The following is a 25569-nucleotide window of genomic DNA, read 5'->3' as shown; positions in this document are numbered from 1 at the left end:
GTCTTACAAGACTCATGGTTTACGGACATAAGCCTTAGTCAGAAGGACCATCTGGGGTTAAATTATCTCTCCTTATACAGAAAACATGGATAAAACAGTTTATTAAGTAGGGGATGCTTTCATCAATGAAAGATGTAATTGGTGACAAATACATTCAAGGGGCATTAAATAAGACCCTTATAAATGTTAAATAAGCATTTTCTGGCCAAAATGAACACATATTTAAGGTGGACACAAGCACAGTACAACACACCAAACCCCAGCGTCCTCCCCTGCCCCGACAAGAAACATGTGCAGATGGCTACATTTCAGCTGTATGGACACTTCAAATCAACCTGGGACCATCTGTATCAAAAGGCCCCTTATCTATGGAAAATATATTGATTTGGAAGATGGAGAAGTCCATTAGAGGTTTGGGACATTCAACTGTAGTTCATTAGTCAGTCTGAACACATAAGAGCTCTAATAGCTTGTATCCTGTGCACCAGGGAAGTGCAACTAAAGAATAAACTTCCTGAGCAATTAATGGGTAATGATATGATTTGGTTAATCTCATTGGAAAGAAATCTAGAATTGAAAGAGGAAACAGGGTACGTATTTCTCTAGAAACGACGAAAACAAACAGCAAAGGGTGCTACAGAGCAGCGTCCTGGCTGGCATTCACCGGAAGAGATCAGCTCCACCAGAGGAAAAGAAATTGCACTGATTTACATCAGCATAAGAGGTGGCTCTCCAGCTGCAATGCCACAACATCGGCATTTTTTAGCAATCTCATTCTCCTGCAGCTCTTTACCGATTTAATGTTTTGTTTACGTACAAATAAGGACTTTAATGAAGCACATAAAAATGAAATACATGGAAGTCTTGGGTGCAGGCAGGACAATATCAGTCACATGCAGCAAAGATTAGCGCGAGTTATGCAGGTCATTTAACCCTCTGGAAGTTGCATTCCTTTAGATTAACACAGATGGTCAGAACAGAAGGAAAAAAGAAACCTAAGGTTGCTCTCTGACATGGAAAACACTTTGCCCCACTGGACAGTGTAGCCTTTTAGTAAAAATACAGTGTAATTTGTACAGATTTTTCCTAAAGTGAAATATTTTTAAAAATATAGCATTTATTTCACGAATCAAGTCTCAGAAAATTCATTTTGGTGCAAAAGTAAAGCTTAACATTTTGATGCCAAACCCCTACTCAAAGATTAGCCCTGCCAGCTTTAAAACTAAAGTGGGCCACAAGCTCAGCAAATGCAAACTTCTGCACCCAATGTAGAACAAAAACCAACACTGGTATTTTCTATAACTAATTTAAAGAGCACCTTGAAAGGAGAAAGCTCTGGAAAGTACTCACCACCTATCTTGGAATCTCTTCAGAGAAAGTCCACAGGGCTTAGTAACCTGGAGCAGAAGACACAAACCAAACATGCTTTACATTACAGCTTTCTTCTAAGTGATAACTTTCCCACTTTTTGGCCTCCCCTGTAAAAAACAGTTTTTACCAGCTGAAAAAGAAATCAGAATTAGTCTAAACATGCAAAAACTCCACTCCAGTTCTTACCCTACACTGAGAAACAACTTTGTTGCCTGCGTTTGCATTTTATTATTTGTCCTGAAATAGAAATCAGCTCCCATGTTGAAAAACGCACAGATTTCTCTCGAATTCAGACAGCAAATTCTTCTGGCATTCAAAAATCTGCTGAAACCACCCTTCCTACTTTAAATCTTTTTTGTAAAACTCATCTTTCAAAATAAGCAAGTATCAAGTTCGGATTCAGAAGGTTTGCTTGGCTTATACCTCAAAATATTACTATGCCAAGATCTAAAAACAGGAGAAAGTTTCAAGTTTCCTGGAGCCATTAAGCATTGCTCTGAAAGGTTAAAAATCACTTCTCTTTCCGTTGAGCGTGCGTCTCGAGAAAACAGAGTATAATAATTTGCATCCCTTCAGCATCTGCCAACTGTGAATCCTGAGGGTTCATCAGCACTTAAGGAGTCACAGAGGAGAGCACCAGGAGTGAGCTCACCTGCTTCTGCGATTCCTAATCTCTCAGTCTGTGGATCAGAAAATCAACACCAAGTGACTCGCTCTGATTCCCACCCTCCCACAGAGCCTTCCATGATTTCCCCCACCACTGAGGCCAGGCACGGCTGGGAAGCATTCGTCTCCTCCAGCCCCACCACACCAACTTTTTCCCTGCCAGACCCTCGTCTGACCCAGTAACCCCACCGGGTTTGGGACCCTACTCCTAGGCACCTCCAACCCACCCCTAACACACACATTGGGTCTGCCCAATGCAAAACCCGAGCCATAGAGATCCCAGACATTACCAAAGCCTCCCAACAGTCTCCTTCAACATTTCACTATCCCTACAAGTAGGAATTTCTTCCTTTTGTGATACTATTCAAACTCATTACCACTTGCCCTAACCCCCACAGACATGGGGCAGATGTTTCATATTTCTCGCCTCGCAGCAGTCTTCCTGCAAATCCGTTGTGCCAATCCTTCACCCTCTCTCCAGACCAAACACCCCACTCCTTCCCATCTTTCCTCTTGGGTCATGTTCTTCAGATCCCCACTGGCCTCTCTCATTTTCTCCACGTCTTCCCCTAGATGCAGTGCCCCACACTGGCTCCAGTACTCCAGCAATGCCAAAGCACCAGGAGACACAACACAGGACACAGCAAGTCCATCCTCCTGTTTATGGAAGACTCTGTCCGGTGCTGTTGGGGCAGGATGATGCTGGCAAAGCAGTATGTGACCCACCACAATCCCAAAACATTTTTCAGCAGAGCCCCTCCAACCACCCCTGGGTAGTCTGTACAGCCAGCTCATTCACCAGGGATAACTGCAAGCCCACATTAACGCCTTCGGGTGCGAATGATGGACCCTCCAAGTTAATTTTCTGGTTTTGCCCAAAGTTATTTGAAAATCTAATCCCTCCTCCCAAGTGCTTGTAACCTCCCCTAGTTTGGTGCTACCTGTTGAGTCTGAACCAGTATTTTATCAAATGCATCAATTACAATGACCCAAGCCACAGGGTCCACCTCTGGAAATCCCCACCCAATACTTCTTCTGAGCTTGATGACATAGTGGAGCTAAGCCTGGAGCATGGTTAGCACACCCACATTGCACCATCCATAAGGCAAAAGTTTCACCAAAATTCCTTTTCCCTAACTTCCTTCTGAGAATATCAAAACAGTGCCAAAAACCTAACTAGACTGAAGTACATCTTATCATCTGCTCCTCTTCTATCCGCAAGACCTGTTACCCTGCTGAAGAAGGAAATTAGGATGTCTGACATGATTTGTTCCAGACTAATCCATGCTGATTGTTACTCATAAGCACCCAGAAGATGCCCAGGTGGGAAATAATTTATTACAGTGTTTTACTGGAAGTTAATAAAAGTCAGACTGGCTGTACTGCAATTCCATCTTCTCCTTTTTAAAAAATTTAGCACTATATTTTTTACTTTTTCATTGTTATGGAAACCTCACAAATTCTCCACCGGTTTTCAGAAATAATCACCCAGAAGAAATTGGAAAGAACCAAAGTCAAGCAGCCAACTGAAATCTAGCTCCTTCTACAAATCATGAGAACAAGACAAGTGTCATGGAGGTGAGGTCAGGGCATCCCACTCTGCCACAGGGTCACCAGCCACCCCCTGCAGGTGCCCTCTCCCCTGATCACTGGTGATGCTGGTTGACCGGCTTTTGCTGAAGACCAACCTTGCCACATGTGTCCTCCCAACATCTGGGGGGTTGTTTTAAACAATCCCTTCCCTAAGGCCTAGAGAACCTGGAAGAAAAAATAAAGAAAAAGAGAAAAACCCTTAAGTGAGTGCTCCCTAAATGATTCTCTTCCTATTTTATCTTGGTATCTTCCCTTGTCAGTGCAGATGTCAACTACATCAGTCTCCTGCTCACAGGAAGGAAGATCCAACACTCCATGAAACTTTCTATTACTCTTGAGATCCCCAGGCAGGCACTCACTAATGTTGTAACCTGGCAGCAATACAAACATTTAAACAAGTCATTTTAGCTTCAACATCTTTTTGGGAAGAAAACCTAGTATCCTCATTTTGTACAGGGATGGATGTTATCTCTCCAAGCTGCCAACCCAATGAAACCCAACGGAAAGGCAACGTAAGGATTGAACCCAGTCAATGGCAAAATAGGAAACACAACCCAGAAGCTCTTCCGATTTCTTTTCTGTGTTGCTGGTACAAAATTGTTGTGCCTTCCCCATTCAACAAACCTTACAGAATAGTGCACAATTATTTGGCCATATTTATGTGTGCAAAATAAATGGCATTTCCCAGTCCTTGGCTAGATTCTGGCATCCCAAAAGACTTTTGGGAAAAAAAATGGCTACTTAAATTCTTATAATCATACAAAACCTTTGCTGCAACCCAATGGAGTAGAGGGTAACCGGACAGCACACGTTAATTTCTATGTTAGTATCACATGAAGTATTTAAAGCCACTGCCAGTTAAAAGTAAGGTATAATTGAATTAGCAGAAGCAACTTATGGCAGAAATTCAATTACAAAGCAGAATTAAAGGAAGAGATGTCAGTAACTTTTGGAGGCTGGGCAGGAAGAGGCGAGTGCATCAACCTACTGTTTTCAGAGCTGCCAGCAAAAAGCTTAAGGAGGAAACTGCTCCAAAGAATCATTTGTAAAGATCCTTCTTATAAAAAGAGCTTCACTGACAGACTGGAGAAACCAAGGTAGCAAATGTTTTTTTTTCAGACCACACTTTGACCTATCTAGCAGGGGTAGAAGTCCCTCCCAATGGTCACGCGTCACCCACCCCTGCCTCCCCTGCGGGCACTGCAGCTCTGCCACATCCTGCAGTGTCTCCAGACCTGCCTTAGCTTGCACCAAAACCGTTGCAGACACCTTTATTTTTCTTTTGTCTTGTTTTCCAAAGTGATTTTAACCCCATTCCTTTGCCCCGAGTCATAGACATTATATATAAAGTAGATTTCTTTCTACGTGATGGAGAAGCCTCAAGTGTTGTGGGCACTTTTCTTCCTTTAATGGCCACTATTTTACCTTGCCCTCTTCTAGCCTCCATTTGTTCCCCTTTGGCTGATACTATCCTTGATCAATCTTGATGCTGATTACTGATAAGGCCCTCCCACACCTCCAAGGTTCAGCTTTCATAACTGCATTGAGACAAATCAATACTGTTATTAACATTGCTACATTTGTGGATGGTGTGACCTGCCTGCAAACATCACTTGCAGCAGTGGAGATAACCCCAAGCACTACATGAAGTCTCTGCTCTCCCTTATTTGCAATTTCTTTTTCAACTAGACTCTGCTATTTTATAAAAATGTGTTAGGTTTTTTTTCTTTTTTTCTTGCAAATGCAAACTGGTAAGGGCTTGTTAGGACATACAATTTTGCAGTCCCCTTTACATGTGGGTAGCAATAGCCTATGGACAGCCAAGAAACTACTTGTCCTGTCATTTGCTATGCAGTTGGACTAGATGGTCATTGTACGTCCCTTCCAACTGAACTATTCTAGTCTAATTTTCCTCCAGTCCCCCCCAGCTGCTCAGCTCATCACCCACTACGGCACCACACCTTTGGCTGTTGCACTTCTACACATGCTTGTGGATGCATCCAGACCGCATGTGTAGCTGTGCCAGCACTCGTGCCAGCTGACAAACTGCTCTGGAGTGTGTCCACCTACCTCTTCCTCCATAGCACAGTCTCTTCCCACTCACCTCTTGCTCCCTTTCTCCTCCTCACCTTTCACACCAGGCCTGTAAGCCACCACGCTCGGAGCCCACCCAGCAGCTCTGAGAGGTCCCACCTTGACATAGAATTCAACCCACAGTGCAAAGAAACTCCCAGAGGACTCTGTCCTCCAGGTTTGTTTTCTTTAAGGCCCCTACATCCCAGAAGAAGAGTCGGTCAGTTCACCCTGTCCATCAAAGGATTGTCACTACCCAAGCTCATTTCCAACCTGCTTAAGTCCCAGGGATCACTTACACCACTCGGCATGGCTCAGAGAGCCCAGATGCCACCACAGCCCAGCGTAGGCTCATTTCCCTTTCTAGCCCATACTGCACTCCAGGGTGCTACAACTAGAGATTTAGGTACTGGCTAACGTAAAAGCTAATTCACGTGTCCTCAATACTCTGCTATGGCTGCGGTGCAGATACACCTTAGGCTGGGCAGCCCCCAAGGGGCTGGTACCACTGAGAGAGGTTTCTGTTGTGTCAACAGAATAAACTGCTGCCCCTCCTTTCTCTGCCTTGGATACTGCTAGTGGCACCTCTCCCGTTACCATTTCACCTAAGCAACATGCTTGCAACACCCCCAGAAATGTATTATAATGCAACCACTGCAATAGGAAACTGATGTATGGAGACCCTGCAGCCTCCCCAGGAACATCTCAGGAGGCATATAGTTAAGTCAGAGATTGAATGTCGCTCCCTCGAGCCCCAGGCCATCAACAGAGCCACATCAGCTCTGGTAGCTGACAGAAGACATGTCCTATACCTGCTTCCAGCTGTCACCACAACCATAACAACAGTGAACCTCAATTTGAACGCATCAAACTGGACATGTGCACCGAGATGGCCACACAGCCCAAAAACTCTCGATGAAAGTTCCTGGCAGTCACCGTAGCAAAGCACCACTTCTCACAGGGAAGACTGTAACCAGGCGGCTGCCAGAGCACGAAGGAAACAGCAAGCACTAACGGTATCAAGACACGGCAACAGAGAGGAGTTCAAAACATTCCTCGGAGGCCGTGTTTGCTTATTTGCAGCACCTCCTGCACCTGTTGACTGAACGGACTGAACAGGCTCCCAGGCTACTTTGACTTCTCATGCTGTAAAGCAGCCTGCATTTTCAGAAGGTGTCCAACTCCTGTCAGCTCTCTGCCTTCAGGATTTCTCCCACTGCAGTTTATTTGGACAACTTTCCAACACAAATTTTTGCAACCTGAAGCACGTTGCAGCATCACCGGTACCTATACCTGCTCACAAAGCCACCCTGACACTGCTTGGTGAATTTAACCCCTAACAGTGAGGTGAAATGCGAAGCCAGGTCCACCTCTCAGCAGAGAAGACAGAACAAATAATGGTGGATGTTGTACCATTAAAAAAACCCAAAACCATACAGGGAGAATGGGGCTGCTGGGTGTTGCAGGGACAGTGGCGTAATCTCTGCCCTGCCAGAACATTGTTTTCCTTCGGTTTCCCGTGGCACTCAGGTCTACCAGGTAAGTCAACAAGTCCTGAGAGCATGACAAGATGTTTACCTGAGTGCTTAAAAGTAAACTCTCCAAGTGAGTAAGAGACCTACGTCTCTGTCTGGAAGACTGTTTGTGACTTGTGCTCCTACCCAAGCAGGAATGTCATGCCTTAGCTGTGAGACATCAGAGTTGGGCTCACAGGAGTCACCAAAATCCTATCAATTGAACGCATCTATCCCCTCAGTTTTTACTGTGGGATTTTAGGAAACACTCCATGCTGCGCCGCACATCTCCGCTGCATGCCTGCTGTGCTGGAGCACAGAAACACTTGGAGTACAATCTGAAAAGCTTGGACCTAAATTAGTAGAAGATTAGGTCTACAGTGAGTAACTGTTGTTCCACATTTCCAAAAACCCCACTCTGAACATCCCCAAAGGTTTATTTATTGAACACAGCTGCAATATAGTGGTTAAACCATTGACTGAAGAACAGCCTGAAGCGTGCGGTACAAGAATCTTATCTCTGGCTGATGCTATCATAACACAAACAGTTATCCCTGCCAGATTCAGGGGAACAACAGGGAAACCAACGGAAACCACACTAAGCTCATGCAAAGGAGAAACCTGCACACCAACAAGACCTATCATGAAATACATCATGGGCTACACTGCCACAGATTCATCTCAGTGGAGTCAGAGGCAATTCCCCTGGCTTCGGAGGAGTTTTGCTTACTTCAGTCCAAAGCTGCAGATTGTATTTCTGCATTACATGTCGGTTTTGGCTCCATCCCTCCTGCTAACGGATGCTCTCACAAGTTGGCTGATAACCTTTGGCCACTGAGGATGACCATGCCACGATGCCCCACTTCAGAGGGGTGAGGAAGCTGTACAAACATCTCCTCCACCCAATTCAATGAGTAATTAATATCTGCAGTTCTTAGGCCAGTTTTACATAAGCAAAGCTATTTGGCTTATTAAACACACCCCAAACTTGGGTTCCACAAAAGCAACTAAAGGGTAAGGAAGCTTTACAAATTCAAGTGTAAGCAAAGGCTTTTTCAGGACAGCACCAGCGCTAAGACTAGAAGCCAAGCTGGGTAAGTTGATGATACCACAGAATTGATGGCCAAAGTAAGTTGTCTAAGCGCATGTACTGCACTAAATTCCCCTAGAAGCTGTGTGCACATGAAAGAAGGAAAGGAAGGTATGGAAATTCAAAGATTCTGCTATGACTAAATGCATTAAATTTTATTAAATCTAATTTAAAGTGTCAGAACAAGATGAACTAATATCACGTAAATATTTTTGCCTTACTGAATTGCAGGGTTGGTTTTGTTGTTTTTTCCCCTCAAAGACTGTAGACAAATGCCACATGGTGCCTGGTCTGACTTGCGCAGAAGCGATCAGCCTACTGTTAAAAAGGATACAGGCAGTTGGGGACAGAACAGTGCCACTTATTTACTCTATTTCCTCTTTTAAACTTTTCCCCAATACAATTAACTAAATTATGTCATTACACATTCATTGTCCAGGAAGTTTCTCTCTTCCCTTTTTCAGCCTCCTTTTCAGTTGCATTTCCCTGCTTCACAGGATGCTCTAAACTAAACATTACGTTCAAGTTACACAATAAAGATTCGCGAGGAATGAAGTGAATAAGGACGGTCAGGGAAAGGGAGGCATCTGCTAAAATAAGATTTGCTAAGCAGCTATGCAGGACATAGTGTCAACTGCCTTTTATTAAAGGAGATTGCAAATTTGTATCAGCTAAGCTACTAGGTGGAGGGACATAAAAGAGCAGTTGAAAGAGTTCAAAAACTTTCCAAGGACTGAATGAAGCCTGAATTTATTCAAAAACAAAATTACAGTGATAAATGCTGTTATGGCACAGCCAAGGTTCCTCATATAACCTTAACCTTCTCTGCATATTGAGGCTCTTTTACGCTACATAAAACCACACTCCAGCTACAGAATGTGCAGCTGTGTTTAAATTGAGTTTATCACAAACTAGTGCTCCTGGGCAGATCGTTTACTCCTTTAAAAAAATTTATACATTCTCTTTATAATTATAAGGGGAAAACCACCTTGAAAGCAAAGCAAAAACCAGATGCACCGGTGTCTTGTTAACCTCCAGAGAGCTGGAAAAGCTACATTAAGAGCAAAACTTCCTCAACACATCAATCACGGCTTTAGAGGCTGTAAAATATCAACCTCAGGTGACAAAGATTTTTCCAGGCTGGTGGGTCTTCCCTGCTCTGCCAGGACAGGCTGCCGCTTCCCCACAGGCAGCCCTCCCACCGCTCACCTTGGCAGGGGCTGTCCCAGCACAAACGGGGTACATGGAGACGGGGTTCAGCCAGCAGCAGGGCTGTCTGAAACACAGCCGGGTGAACCCCTCCTCAGGAGCCGCAGGGACACTCGGGTGACAGTGCTGGAAGTCCCCTCCTTTCTGTACTTGGTGGGCACCGTGACTTGCACGAAGCCAGGCACCTGGAGAAGACTGACGGGTGACCACCTTGAAGTCTACGCTCTCGGATCTGTCACCATCGCTACTTTGGTTAGGGATTTTTCCCTCTCCTTCCACTGGTGACTGACATTAAGAAATGCTGTGGCCAAGCTTAGGTTTAAATGGAGGCTGATAACGGGAAGCAAGAGCCTGCCATCTCCCTGGCTTGACATGGACAGCAGGGTGAGCTGGGGGAGGAGAGGAGACAAGCGGTGGCAAATGGGCACCCTGCAAACCCCACGTCACGCTGGCTGCGGGCGCTGACCAGAGCCGCAGAAGCCAGCAGGGAGATCTCACAAACGCTGTCACGGACAGAGGTGGCAGCGGTCGCTGGCCCTGAGGAGCTCAGCCTGTGGCTCCACTGCCCCAGCACCCACACGTCTTCCCCGGGTCAGAGTCCGCCCAAACAGCGGGCAAGAGACAGCGAGTGTGCTCGCATGGAAAGGGGGAGGCAGGATGCCATACCCCTTGTGATATTTAAAAGCCACCGATGCTTTGTTTGTCCATCTAATGACTATTACACCAGGAGGCATACTGGTTACAAGCTCCTGAGCAGGCATTAATATTCAATAGCCAGCCCAGCCTTTTGCATGCATACAGCTCAAGAATATTAAAACTTCCCCCTGCACGGTTTTGCAGTGCTTTCCTGAAATTGAGCAAGCAATGCAGACCACTTTTGTCAGACACATGTCTCCCCAGCAAACGTAAAAAGCCAGCAGGGCTGGGTAATGAGGCATACAAGACGCCCAGCACCAGCCAGGGGCACCAAGCATCTGAAAACAAAGCTCAGCACCAAGAAGCAGCTAACTCAAAATCTCCCAACACAAATGGGACTAGCAAACACCTGGCTGTGAAGCTCCAGTCCCCAGAAGACAATGCCTAAGCCAAAAGCTGAGGAAGAAGATCCATGAACGTGTCCTGCAACAAGCCAGAGCTCTGGAAGCGGCAAGCAAGGGCATCTTCACTTCCAGATCATGACTTCTGAATTATGCCCATAAAAACGAGCATTCAGTAAATTCACGTTTCTGGTGCTATCAGTTCGTAACAGCTTGCTTCACTTAAGGGACAGGAGTTGTGGAAAGCTGCAGCACACACCTTGCGAACAGCCTGCTGACAGTCCCCATCGGGGTGATGAAAGACATGGGCAAACACCAGGAGATCTGAGAGAGGAGAAATCACAGTCGGTGTGGCTGGGAAGCTCAGACCTGGCAAAACCTGCATGCAGCAAGTCCTTGTGTCAGAAGAGAGGCCCCCTCCTGCAACGGGCACAGCAACTGTTTCTCCGCTCTGGAGGATCCAGCAGTATCTTGGCAGATGTTGGCGATGGGATTTTCTTCTGCAAAGACTCCTCTCCTCCTCCCGGCCAAGCAGGGAGACATTACTGGAGTCACAGATTCCTTCTCCTGCAACTGCAGGCTGCTTTGGAGGGTCCAGCCACAGCTGTTCGTGATCTGGGGAGCACGAAGGCAGACTCTTTGCTCCTTCGCAAAGTGCCACCAGGGTCAGGAGGTTTCCCACAGGGACAAGCCTGGCTGAGCCAGTCTGCCTGCAGGTTCAGGGCATCCTTAAGGAGATGGGAGAGGAGGACTAGAGAATGAATTACATCAGAAGGATGATCTTCCCTCACTTTGCGTATCTCCTGAGAAAAACACAGGTCTTAGTAACAGAGCTTTAGGGCCACTTTTAGGAATGAATGCCATTTTAAGAAGCATGACATGAGCAGAACAGAAAGTTGTGGCTGGAGTCTACAGAGCTCATTCTCATTTGCTTTCAGATCATTACCACAGCTCCAATTACCCTCAGCTGGAATGAAATCCAATTTCCATTTAAAAAAAAAAAAAAAAAAAAAAAAATCTTCTGATACATCTTCTGACAGCCCCAGAAGAGCCCCTGACCAGCCCAGGCAGCGCTGATGCTCCTGGGACAAGCCTGGTGTGGAGGAGCACAGCACCCCCAAGCTCACACTGTGCTCCCAAGGACAGGCATGCGTGCAGCGACCAAACTCCTGTCCTGACAACCTGAGGTGTCACAGCCATCACTGAGAGTACAACACTCAACAAACCCCCCGCAGCCGATGAGTTACCAACAGCAAGGGAGCCAGCTGAAAGGAAAAGGTCTCCCACAACTGATTTCAGTGGGTTTTGGTTTGCTCCTCATCAAACTTAAGCCAAGGAGAATAATTTGTCATGGGATTTGGGGGAATCAGGCTCCTTACACCAGGGACAGGCTTGGCCTGCCACCCTCCACTGGATGTAACTACTCAGGCTTCATTGCACCGAGCATTTCCAACCCCCATTTTATTTTGCATAAGTGCCTCCTTTAATAAACTCTTATACACAGGAGCACCCATTTTCTGGAAAGCTCCCCCCCCCCAAATCCCTCTGAAGCAAGGCTGACATACACGAGCTCAAGAGCAATAAAACTCAGCCCAGCAAAAATCAAAGTAGCGTCTAATCACAGAGGGCCTTTTACGCTGAGTCTGCTTTCTTCTCCCCACTCCTCTGTACAGCAACTCCAGCTCTCTCACTACAAGAGCTTTAGGAGGACCGATACCAGGGAGAGGAGACTGAGAGAGAGGTGACACAAGACAGAAGGGTATTGACTGTCGAAGAAGAAACTCAAATTGGAAACTGGACGGAACAGCAGAAGCCCTGGCTTGTTCCCGGACGGTGCTTTGACCACCCTGTGGAGAGGACTACAAAAGGCAGCTGCCTGCGATACCCACCAGCCACTCCTGCCAGGCAGCTCCTGCCAGACCTGCATTCCCAAGCCCAAGTTTCAAGCTGCTGCCTTCCCTTCAGCTCTGGTGAAGAGGACAGAGGATTTTCAAGCATCTTCTAGCATATTGAACAGATGTTGCTTCGAGACCCTTTCCTAAGCACCACAAAGTACGCTCACTTTCTTTTGAACACACATTTCATAATTAAAGTTGGTGCTAATGGTTATGCATCCACAACGTCCTCCTTTGTAACTCCCACTCCCCACTCATGCAAACAACCATCATCAACCAGCCCCAAATAGTCCTCCAAAGGAAAGTCTGCTTCTCCCCAGGTAAGTTTTAAGAAAGACAAAGAGATGCCTTTGGAGAAACACCATTTACCTGCTAAAAAAAAAATAAAGCTTCACTAAAGAGAAAAAGGAAAGGATGCCCCGCAAATGCTAACTGGCTTTGACAGCGGCTATCTGCAGCACGACCCAAAGCAGCGGCTTTCTCCCCTAGCACCATGGGTGAGCTGCCAAGAACAGAGCATCCTGCGCACAATGCCCTTTAGAAAGAAAAAAAAAAAAAAAAAAAAAAGAAAAAAAATCCTGCTACCTCCCAGCAAGGGAAAGCATCCCTTCTGCACAGACACGCTAGCCCGTGCGGAGCAGAGGTGAATGAGAAGCAGGGCAAGGAAGGCTTGCAGCACGCCCACGCCCTGGCTCCCGGCCCCCCAAGGCATTTCGTTTCCTCCCTCCTCCCACCGCCACCCCCTCCTATTCTAAAATGATTTCGCATGAGCCACGTGCCAACTTTCAAGCATCAGCAAGATGTATTTTCTTATCCCATGCCCAAGCTATACCATCCATCACATGCTTGTACTTTCAAGAAATCACAAGAATTTGGTGTTTGCACACCAGAACACACACACACGCTCCCTCTGCCCCCCCAGGCATTCATATGAAACGCTTCTTGCACTCCCACTGGTGGGAAGTACGTTCCTGATGCTGGCACGCTGCACGGTTGGGGAATCTAAAACAAACCCCTTTGCCACTCTGACTAGTCCACCAGTTAATTCGTTACGGTAAACTCATTGTCCAAAACAAAAACATAATCTAATTGCTAAACCAGCTGCCCAAGTTTAGCTGTCGCTCTTGGCAAGCGTGTCAGGATCTCAGTACGCCTCGTTTTCAGCAAGCATCTCTGAAGGTGCAAGCCATGCCTTTCACCCTCGAAGTCTCCAGGTGTCCCTGCCACCCAAATCCAGTGTTTTCCAACTCAAGTGAATATTTAAAGGGATACCATCCACTCAGAACACCTCTCTGAATACATTAAGATTACAGCAACTGAAATACTAGCAAGCGTCCTTTCCCCCAGCTGTTAAACATACATTTATCCAGCTGCACCCTTTCCCACTTAGGCAGCCTGATCTCCCTTGAAAAAAGAGGGCTGAAAAAGAAAATAAGGTGAAAACATATTTGTAGCAGTCACCAAAATACTGGCAGAAGGTCTCAAAAGGCTGGTGCACGAACTGTATGTAACTATAGCTACGTTTAAGTTTTGTTGCTGTTTTTTCTCCCCGGCTAGGTTTCAAGTAGATTTTGTTGCCTGATACAGGCAGTCCGCTCGTCAGTAAACATGCGGTGTGCAAAAGAGAAAAGCCGACCAGGTTGTAGCTGGCGTCTTTTTCACAGAATGCTGCTGGCATGGGTTTCCACAGTATCTCAACTAACACAGATCACCAGGGAGTTCCTTAAACTACTTGCTGCTTTCTTTGACTTTAAAAAGACGCACATCTACAGTACAAGAAACACTGAAATAGTCAAAGTACCATTGCCATCTCTTCCAGCCTGGTTATTCACAGGTATCTACAAACCTACTGTGCGAATTATAAGCGGCATTTCTTAATAATAATAAAGGCATATTTCATGCAGTGCAATCCAGAAGAACTGCAATATTTCTTAGATTGCAAAATGGATCCAGCCCCCCCAGCTCCTGCCTTCTAACTCCAGTGCAATCAGTGCAGGAGAATGCATAACTCATCCCACAGTCGATCCTATGGGTCTCCCACTCAATAAGCAACATAACACTGAACTTCCAGAAAGGTCACATTCCCAGGAGGCTCAGCTGAAGGATCTTCTCTCCTATCCATTGAAAGACCCAGGGAGGTAAGGTAGGGAACTCCTTCATGGAGTATTTGCCCCATTGTTTAAGGATTCACAATTATTTTGCTATCGGAGTGCGACAATAGGCAGAAGGTATTTACCTGGGGAAGTCAAGAAATGCAGAAATCCATGGGTTAGTTAGCAGGTTAGCAAAACACAAGCAACTGGTGAAAACTTTTATACAGCAAAAGGCTGATGAAGTGAAGATAATTATTTGCATTTGTTATACTCACAGGATGGTAGAGGATTATTGGATCAACGGAAATTTCAGGCATTGATTTAAAACATTTTCTGTTCATTAAAGCTAAAACCCAACAATTTTGCAAGAGCAAATCCTGCCACAATCCATGTCTAGGATCTCACACAATACAGTAATACAGTCAACGTGAGCTAAGATAAATCAGTTCGTGCCAAAAGAAATTTAACTTCAGTCCAAGTTAAGCTCCATAAAGATACTAAAGTTGGACACAAACTATTTTCTAATACAGACAACAAACAAAGAAACCAATCCCACATACAGACATTATGGGAAGCATCCTAGGAACATGAGGAAAAGCACATTTAAAAAAAAAAAAAGTCTGTTTTTCTTTCATTCACTGGAAAACATATTGCATTTGTTACTGGATCTGACCTATAAGTCATGCTTGAAGGAAAGACCAGCAGTTCTTTGGAAAAGCGCGAGATCCTCCTCCCATGAGTATCAGTGCATCTTGCATACGCAGACAGCCCAACCTCATTCCTAACAGTCTCGCATCACTAAAAGCCAGAAAAAAACCCCAACAACATAGAATTTTAATTCAGATTGTCCCTTGGTCTACCAGCATTCCTCTCTCACTCACGTCAAAATAATCAACACTCAACAGAATATTGTCTTGCTTGGGGAAAAAAGAAAAAAATCACGTTGCATGAGTATTTTTAATTGCAACCATTTCTAATCACAGATCAAATGCTGCCTTTTTTTTTTTTTTTTTTTTTTTTTTGCAGAGTCATAATCCAAGTTTAATGTTGCTTAGGCTACAAAGTAATCTCTGTCATCAGCTCCCAACAACTGGCCCATGTTATGGCCATGCCCACGAGCTCGGGTGGCAGAAGCAGGCACCATGGTGCCAGCTACAACACACAGCGAGCAGAGCATCGCCTGCACCTCCACAGCAACAGCCTCATTCCATAACTCAAAAGGTTTGTCCACGCTGACACAAGTTACTGCCAGTGCACGCGCCCAGCTGTAAGAGCAAACCCCACTCCTGCAGCTGGCAGAACTCTTCTCACCGTTGCAATTCCGTGAACGGACTCAGCCGTGCCAACAAAAAGCACTTCTTCTGCCAGCAGAGCTGACTCCTCAGCAGAGCTGCTGCCAGCGTTGCGACAGCCACTCTATAGCGGCACATACTTTTTTTTCCTCCCAGTTTCCTACACTTCCAACTCTACACTGAGAAACCCTAAATTTAAGGCAAGAAACAAAGCAAAAAATAGGCGTAAGGAAGAGGCGACGCGTGCCCTGCTGGCTGGCCAGCATCTCCCCATCTAACCTAAGGGAAGAAGCAGGGGGGATTACCTGCCTTTTTTCCCAAGCCTCACCACACTAGATGAAATCAAACATAAGCAGTTGTAAGATCCCTTCACCTGAATCCAAGGCGTCCTGTCGAAGCACCCAAGAAGGGCCAAGGCACCAGGAGCAAGGTGGATATTCGGCCCCGGCACAGGCAGGGCCCCGCACGGGCTCCTCTCCAGCTCTGCTCCCCAGCTGCCGCGGGAAGCACCCAGTGATGCTGCTGGGACCCCACGCAGGACAGCGTTATTGTGCCAGTGGGCTGCTGAAATAGCCCTGTGGTCTTTGCTCAAGTTTCGTCTCAGGCAAGAAGAGCTTTTGAACCCCAAACCACGACAAATAGCTCCTATCAGGAAAACTGCAGAATATTTTGGGGAAGGAGTAATTGATTCATTTCTTTCCCCCCCAGAGAAAATTTGATATCCCTATCAGATTTTCATTTGTGAATGCGATTACAGGATAACACTCAGTTCCAGCTCTTGCCTATAAGTATTCCTGTGAAAAAAAACTCAGGATTTTGCCATAAAGGTATAAATCACCCAGCTGCAAGCAGGAGACACAGACCTACTGAACACCCAGCTGTTTTTCTCAGCAAATCTTTCATTCCAGATGATGCATTAAATGACCTTTTCCCAAATCGAGCAGAAACTTATTTACATGGAAACTCACTTGTAAACACACTTGCCTTGTTTTATTCCCTATTTCTTGCGATTCTCCATACTCCTGCAGTTATTGCATGCCACAGCCCAGCGCCTTGGCAGGTCCCCGATGTAAACCAAGGCTGGCAGACACTTTCGCTGCCACGACCTCCCGGGAGCAGGGTGTCCCCCCTTGCCCTGGGTTCAGGGGACTGGGGTGACCTCGGCCACAGCCACCCGGCCTCCGGCGCGGCCGCAGACATCTCCCAGGGGAGGAGGCAGCCAAAAAAGCCTGCTCACCAGAGGCAAATGCCAGCATTTTTTAGAGGCCGTTCGGGAAGGTGGCAAATAGGAAGTCCGGATCTGAAGGAGTTGACTCAAAGCGCCCTGCAACATTCATGCGGCGGGAACTTCGCCGGGTAAACCATTAACCACCATAAAGCAGAGCTGCGTAACTCGCTTTATCATCAGGCGAGACTCACACACACCCCAAACACACACGCGGGCTGCATGTGTATATACATACACACATATATCTGCGTACAGACAGACAGACATATACACACACGCACAGAGAGAAACACGTACAAATACGCACATATGTGTTTTTCCCGAGGGCAGGGGAAAGCGCTGGCGCTCCGCGCTGCTCGGGGCGAGGCGGGCGCTGCCACCGCAGCCCGGCGGCGACGGGGCCGGGGGGACCCGCTCCGCATCCCCCGGCGGTGGCGGGGGCCGGGGGGACCCGCTCCGCATCCCCCGGCGGCGGCGGGGGCGCCCGCCCCGCCCCGCTCCGCGCCCCGCGGGGCTGCCAGAGATGCGCCCCGCGCCCGCAATCCAGCCGGGATCCTTCCAACCCTCGCTCCCCAAAAATACCCCCCCAAAAGCCGTAGAGTTCCCCCCCCTCACCCCAACTCCCCTCCTGCTACAGTCCCCGCGGCAGGAGAGGGCAGCGCGGCTCCTCCGCAGCCCCGCCGAAGTTTCCCCGGGCGGCAGCGGGCAGCCCCAGCCCCCGACCCGGCGGGCGGCGGCGGGCAGCCCCAGCCCCTTACCGGCCGGGCGGAGCGGGGTCCCGCGGCGGCCTGGAAGCGGCGGCGGCGGCTGCTGCGCGGGGGCGCGGCGGCTTCCTGGGCGCTACAACTCCGCGGCGGCGCCGGGGCGAGCCGCACGCCTGCGGAGCGGCGGCGAGCGGGGAGGAAAAGAGGAAATGAGCGGGAGGCGCATTGGAGGGAGGGGGAGGAAGGAGCCGTCGCCGAGGGACCGGGGAGAGCGAGGGACGGAGCTCAACTTCCCCGGCGGGGCAGCGGGCGCGGCGGGGGGGGCGGAGCGCACCGCGCCGCTGCTCCGCGGCCGCCCCGCGGCGTGCGCAGCGCCGAGCCCCCGCGCAGGGACGGCCCGCCCGCCGCCGCCGCCGGCGCTCCCGCCGAGCCGGGCCACTTGGTATCGCCCTGCCCGCCTCCCGGGCCGCCGCCGCCGCCGCCGCCGGGCAGGAAGTGCGGGGCCGGGGGGCAGCGCGGAGAGGCGGCTCCGCGGGGCTCCGCGCCCGCGGGGCCTGCGCCCGCCCCGCCGGGGCTCGCTGCCGGCCTCGCTGGCAACGCGGGCGTGGGCGGGGGGGGGGTGTGTGCAAGAAAGTTTGGGTTTTTCGTTTTTTTTTCTTTTTTTTTAATTTTTTTTTCCTTTTTTTTTAACCCCAAAGCAAATAAGGAAACGGTGGAGCAGGGCTCCCGTAGCAGCGGCAAGTTTTGGGTGGGCTGGCAGCGGCGGCAGCTCTGGAGCGGCCGCTGCAAGCGAGCGCAGCAGCCTCACAGCAGACCCCGCGCTCCCCAGCTGAGCAGGGCGATGGGCGCCGGCCCCCGTGCCCCCCAAAGTGCCCCTCTCCCATCCCAGCAGTGCCCCCCACCAAGGCTGGGAGCGGTACAGGTGAATTTGGTGCAGGTAGATTTGGTGCCGGTGGGTGGGTGCGTTCCCAGCCGGCTGGAGACGGGCGCTCGCCGTTCTGTGCGAGCCGTGAACTTGCACAGCTCACCCGCGTACCCCATCACAAAATGGAGGGGATTTAGGGATTGATGCTAATCTGCTTCCCGAGGGAAGTAATTGAAATCATTGCTCAGAAATATGGCCTGCAGCACAGACAAAGAAATGAATCCTCCCGTTAGGATTCCGCCCCCCCCCCCGCCCCCCCCCCCCAGCTCCTGCCCAGTAAATTTTCAAGTCAAAAATGTATGGAGAGTTTAATGTAGTTGCCGCTGTACCTTATCGGTAGCTTTCACTCTGCCTTCCCTTACAGGAGACTAAGTGAGCACATTCAGTGCAGTCAGGAGATAAGAACTGAACAGAGCTGAAATCAAGGCCACACCAGAAAAAAGATACTTAAAGATGTTAACAACAGACCTTGGGAGGCAAGGGGGGAAGGCAGGAACAAACAGAAAAATCCCACCACCACCAAAGCAGCAGTTTTTCAAAGCTTATCTCTGTACTAAGTCCAACAGATTTTTTTATAAGGACAGCAAAAAAAAAAAAAATAATGCAAACCTTTCACACCTACTCCAAAGGTTGAATACATTGAAACTGAATACATTGATGCAAAGAGATGAAAATGTTACTCAACAATAACCATTTTCTCCAAGGCCTTTCAGAAATAGTTCAACCATTTTGCCAGCTTAAAGAAAGATAATAAAAATGTCAGCCCAAGGCAAAGAACAAGCTTGGAAACTAAAGAACCGGTTAAAAACTAGAAGCAACTCGACCAGGAACATATAATGGAAAACTGTATGCAACCACCGTCGCTGCCAACTCCACATACTTGAAGCCGGGTTCTCCTCGCAGGCGATGATTACACGTGAGTAATCCCCTTGCTCTCCCCGCAAACCCTTCCCTGCGCGAGCACTGCCCACGTAAGCGCGGCGGCCGCGGGGATGGGGCTGTGGCTCCCGCCGTGCCTCTCCGGCTGCTCTGCCAGGGAGGGCGGTGGCGCGGGTGACGACACCACCCTCCACCCAGGAATAGGTGGCAACAGAGCAAGTACCTGCTTGAGGCCTCCTCCGAGATTTACAGCACTCAGGGCTGCTGTCTGGCGAGAGGAGGCAGTTCATGGCACTCAGTCCCGCTTTCATTTTTAACGTGGTTGTCACCCGGTAGCCCCAACAGCAGAAGGTTTTCCTCTGCTGCCTCGCTGCCCCGCGTCCTGCAGTGGACAGGCTGTGAAGTGAGACCTGCAGCCATTGCTGGAGGCTGCAGCAATTCCTTGTGAGGTTGCCCTGGTTCGATGGGGTTCGGCGGCTGCGAGAGCCCTGCCCTCGGTTTGGGGTGATCCTCGGGTGGGTGTCCCTGTGCTGCACTGCACCCTGCTCAGCACAGCGCTCGAACGTTTCTGTCCGGAGCTGCCTATGCTGGGAGACTCCGGGACATTTTATGGTCAGTGGGTATTTACTTGAGAAGGAATCATGGCTGCTCCTCTCTTCAAGCCCTCCAGTATTCTGTATATTATCCCATGATAAATTATATAAATACTGAAAATAATTCTGGATTCAACAATTATTGGGAAACAGACATGAGGCATTACTCTCATTTATACCTAACTTCTTTCTTCAAGAATTGCACCCTTCCAGCTGTGACTGGATACAAGATGGTGGAATCCAGATGACCAACCAAAGAAACACTGCCAAGATTTCAGATGATTTTGAGTCCTTATGCTTGATAACGAGCAATTCCTGAGTTACAGAAATCCCTTGGGAAACAAGGAAGGATGACCTTAGAAAGTTGTTGGCTGCTCACAAACAATCTGAGATGAAAAGAAGCTGCAGATGATTGATTCCTGCAATGTGAGGGCTGCTGCTTCTGCTCCGCAGCCTCCCAGCTCTACTCTCCTCTTCAGAGAACGTGCCACGTGAAGACAGTCAAGCCCTGCACTTGCCAGTTAAGATCCATTGTAGGCAGTTACCTTCTCATATTATGCACGTAAGTGTGTACTTGAGTCTACTACTACGAGAACTTAATGTCCTGTGAAATACTGTGTTCAGTTTTGGGCCCCTCACTACAAGAAGGACATTGAGGTGCTGGAGCCTGTCCAAAGAAGGGCAACAAAGTTGGGGAAGGGTCTAGAGCACAAGGCTTATGAGGAGCAGCTGAGGGAGCTGGGGTTGTTTAGCCTGGAGAAAAGGAGGCTGAGGAGAGACGTTATTGCTCTCTACAACTACCTGAAAGGAGGTTGTAGCAAGGTGGGGGTCGGTCTCTTCTCCCAAGTAACAAGCGATAGGACAAGAGGAAACCACCTCAAGTTGTGCCAGGGGAGGTTTAGATTTGATAATAGGAAAAATTTCTTCACCGAAATGGTAGTCAGGCACTGGAACAGGCTGCCCAGGGAAGTGGTTGAGTCCCCATCCCTGGAGGTATTTAGAAGACGGGTAGACGTGGTGCTTGAGGACATGGTTTAGTGGTGGACTTAGTAGTGTTAGGTTTATGGTTGGACTCAATGATCTTAAGGGTCTTTTCCAACCTAAATGATTCTATGAAAGCAGGCACATTTGCAAGATTGGGCCCACTGGGTGTATCTGGCTTATTTGAAGTTTTTCTTTTGATGGCGTTATGTTCATTAAGCCTATCTGTAATACTCCCATGATGACCTAGCGTGGGCCTTCGCAAACTTAAATCCATAGCTGCTCTGGCATCTCACCTTTTGTTTCTTTTTTCTTTCTGCTTTTCATCATGTTTCCACAGTCAGGAGAGAAAAACAAAGGGGGATTAAATTAGATTCATCTGGATCATTCCAACTACACTGAATTTGAAAATACTGTGTGAAATTCCTTCTGCTGTCTGGGGTTTAATCACCAAGGGATTAGATGGAAACTAAAGTATTTGAGGTGTGTGGCACGCTGCTATTCTTTAAATATCTGCCATAATAATGTGAGCTTTGTAAAGCTATTGCTAATCTTGAATTATTACCTGCCTTCCTGTGGTTTGGCATGATTAACTCGAGGAAGAGATTAAAGCGATATTTACCTTTTTTGAGCAGTTCATCGGCTTGACCTGGACAGCCAGCACCAAAAAAACAAAGGAAGAAACTGCTGGCAAGGATTAAGGATTCAGCCCACTCTTTCCCCGTTGGTCTCCTGATACCTGTCATGGTTGTTGGGATGGAAAACACCAGTGCTTCAGGAAGGGCTGGTGGGCAGCAGCATCCTTGAAGGCGGCTGATTGCTCCAGCCACTTTCAGGCCAGGTGTCTGGTGGAGAGCTTGTGTGGGTCAGAGGCTTTCACCTGCCTCTCCCAGAAGAGCCTGGACTTGCCTCCACTGCGGAGAGTGACAGCAAAAGCACGTCTTCTGGCTTTGAGCTGGGGACACGGTCGTCCTGGTCATCCCCCCGCTGCCCTCCTGGAGGCGGATGGCACTCCTCCGGGGGGAGCTGCTGGCCGGCAGTTTAGCCTGGGAAGGAGGGTCCCGCCTGGCTGGGGCATTTGCAGGACAACCTTGCAGGAGCGGTTGGAGGAGCACCCTCCTCCATCACTGAGTGTCCTCACAACTTACATTTGATGGAAGAAAACAATGTTTTGAAAGACACCAATTATTTTTTTTCATCCTGTTTTAATCTTGCTTTTGGAAATCCTTCACCAAGGAATCACTTTAAAGAAATTCAAACAGAAACAGCAATGGAGAAGTGTACCCAGTGTTATTTCACTGTGATAAAGCCAAGGTGGATGGCAGGTGCTTGGGGAAATATAAGGGAAAATTGTTTATCAGAACTATTTTCTTTGATAAGTTTTGTCTTCCAGTAATAAAACTCTGGATGCTTATCTATAAAGCCTCCCATTTTTTTGCTACTAGATGCTGGGGCTTGAATCTTTGCCTGCATCAGTTTAACCCCTCTTTGTGCTCCTTTCCTTTGCATTTCCAGCTTGGACATAAGAGGCAAATAAACATAACTTGGGAAAAGCCAGCTGCATGTGTTGCTCTCACCTGCAGTATGGGCAAGCAGCATCGCCTGAACAGGCAGACCCAGTATTTAATGTACGACCAAAACAAATATGCCAAGGGGTTTTGCTAGTCGTCTGGATCACAGAAACTGGAGGTGGAAAAGAGCAGGTAGGTTTTCTACAGTGCATTTTCCTGCCAAAGCAGGATTGTTCCCTGCAGTATTTTCTAGTGTACTTTCCTGGCCTGTTTTAAACGACCTTGGAGGATGGGGAGAGGCGGGAGGGGGGAATCTGCTAGTACCCTCCAGAGTCTCTTTGTCTAGTTTGACTAATATAATGTGGAGAAAGTGCAAATGGGTGCTCAGAGAATTTAGTTGCAACACAATATTTGATGTAGGTTTTTTGCATGCTTTTTCATCTCCAACCTACTTGCTATGTCTGCCGCTGTGCCAGTAACCTCAGATAGATGTAAAAAAAAAAAAAAGTAAGAAAAAGAGTGGCAATACTCTATCATTGCATGATTTCTGCTCTTTCTCTTAGCAGAAGATTGTCTTGGGTGCTTTCTTCCCCTGCGATCAAAAAGGAATAGTAAGAGCTGTGATGATTGGCAGTAAGCCTGGGAACAGCAGATGTGAGCCTGCACAGCTGGACAAAGAAAAAAATGCACTTTGCTACCTACATTTGTATTAAGGTTGCCGCAGGGATACCCCAGTGCCTACGGGGGACTTAGCGTATGAACAGCCAAAGCTATCAGGCACATTTACATATATAAGAAGATGTCCTTTTCAAAGTCAAAGAGAGCAACGATTAAAGCAACATAAAGGAAATTTGGCTGCATGGTTTTTCTCTCCGATAATAGAATGACTGAAGGAGGAAATATTAAAAAAAATTAAGCCTGACAGAGGTGATGAATTTATGAATTAAACCAGCACATTTTCATTTCATTTACTGTTGTCTACCAGTTTATTACATGGGAATCTAAAAGGGACTTGATTTTGCCTCCCATGCTGCAGTTGCTATGCCAGACACTAAAGTTAGATGGTTTAGGTAAGATTTTAATATTACAGCTTCTTACACAAAAAGGGAAAAACCTTGCTAAATAGGGAAAATTAAAAAGCCTCATTTCTCTCCATAGTGCTTTACTGTAGTTTTGCACTCTGGGGTTTGCCACAATGTTTGCTGGGATTTATCATCAAAAAAAGTGTGGGGCAGGGGGTGTTTTAACTAAAACTATTAAAAAAATTGGCATTTCCTACGCTCCATAGCCTGCACATGCTTATTTCGAGTTGCACGTACCAAGAACCCAGTTCTGCCATGGGCTTTACGCGGAAAGATGCCTGCTGTCAGGGCAGAGCAGCAGGGCTTTGGGTATTCACCTGCGATTCCATGGCATGGTGAGGGCCTCAGCATCTTTGGTCTTGGCATTCCCACCCGGGGTTTTTAACCCACACAGCAGCAGCAGCAATATCAAAACACAAAATGCTATGTCCGACTTGTTTGAGCAGAAAATAACGGGGAGCCTTTGAAACGGAAGAGGTCCCACAGAGCCATGGAAAGACTGTTGTGTCTGTGGGATGCAACAGAGTGAACTCTGGTTTTGTGGTCCAAAATGGCAGATTTATGCTGAGAGAGGTAAGACAGAGTAAGGTAACTAACTCAAGTGTTTCTATGCAGCAGAAAACATCAATGCTGTTACTTGTTTCTATTCTGAACCACAACAGGAAAACGCAAAAGCCAGAAATTAAATGTGAAAAATACCCGTGTGTCTAAATGAAAATCAATGTTTTAGCCTGGCATTACAAAAGCTTTAAAAAGCAAAACAAAACAAAGTATTTTTGTTCGTTCAGGGCAATGAAAAAATAATATAGTAAACCTGGTATTTCCCCACAGCAACTTTCGATTTTGCTAAGGCCACTTTTTTTTTATATGGCTGAACAAAAGAGGAAAAGAAAGAAACCCAACAGCGCTTTCTGGGATGTTGGAGCCAACAAGATGCTAATTTAGCGCTCTGCCAGCCTGTGTGCTCTGGGATGCCTTCCAGAGCCCTGCGAGAGCCGCGGGACCCGACCTGCCAGCATCAGGATGCTGCTGCCCCAGCGCTCTGGGGTTAAGGGGCTTTGCATCATGCTGCACCCCTCATCCAGAGCTCAGACCTTCCTGCCGGGACACCCATGTCCTCACGCCAATCTCATCTGCATAAATTGACCCTGAAATATTCAGTATTGAAATTCCTTTCAATACTTAAAGGCAGCTTTTAAGAAAGATGGGGACAGACTTTTTAATAGGGCTTGTTGCGATAGGACAAGGGGTAATGGTTTTAAACTAAAAGAGGGTAGATTCAGACTAGATATAAGGAAGAAATTTTTTACAATGAGGGCAGTGAAACACTGGACCAGGTTGCCCAGAGAGGTGGTAGATGCCCCATCCTTGGAAACATTCAAGGCCAGGCTGGATGGGGCTCTGAGCAACCTGATCTGGTTGTAGATGTCCCTGCCCATTGCAGGGGGGTTGGACTAGATGACCTTTAAAGGTGCCTTCCCACCCAAACCATTCCATGATTCTGTGAAATCAGAGGACCTCATAAAGCAGCATTTCCCATGGGATCAAGGTGTTCCACTCAGTACCCAAAGGCGAAGCCATGTGGATCATTCAGTGCAATTTGGAGGAAGTCAGATTAATTTTGGCACAAGCGATGGAGCACTCTTGTATTGCTCCTGTTGGTAATTAAGAGAAATCAAATCACAGGGGAGGACAATAAAAGTATTAATTAACAACACTTTCAATAAGAAAAAAGTTAGTAATTTTAAAAAGGTTGGTTTATGCCTGGAGAAAATCCTTAAATAGGGTAATCACATTGTTGGGCATTTGACAAATGCACACTAATAATTAAAT

The 25569-nt window shown here is 47.5% G+C and overlaps 1 protein-coding gene across 3 annotated transcripts in view; it reads right to left on the bottom strand.

The window, feature by feature from the left end:
- Positions 1-18033, bottom strand: part of HPCAL1 (hippocalcin like 1) — a 67188-nt gene extending 49155 nt beyond the window's left edge. For 2 of the 3 annotated variants that reach the window (XM_082306694.1, XM_082306693.1), the window contains exon 1: positions 17820-18033. The gene's annotated coding sequence lies outside the window, so the exon portion shown is untranslated. Of the gene's footprint in view, positions 1-1350; positions 1398-17819 lie in introns of all 3 variants that reach the window. The other variant, XM_082306691.1, reaches the window with a different exon arrangement.
- Positions 18034-25569: the final 7536 nt, after the last annotated feature.

This window comes from Platalea leucorodia (assembly GCF_965183815.1).
Source record: "Platalea leucorodia genome assembly, chromosome: 3".
Classification (NCBI taxonomy): domain Eukaryota; kingdom Metazoa; phylum Chordata; class Aves; order Pelecaniformes; family Threskiornithidae; genus Platalea; species Platalea leucorodia.
This window is presented reverse-complemented; position numbering and strand designations above follow the sequence as displayed.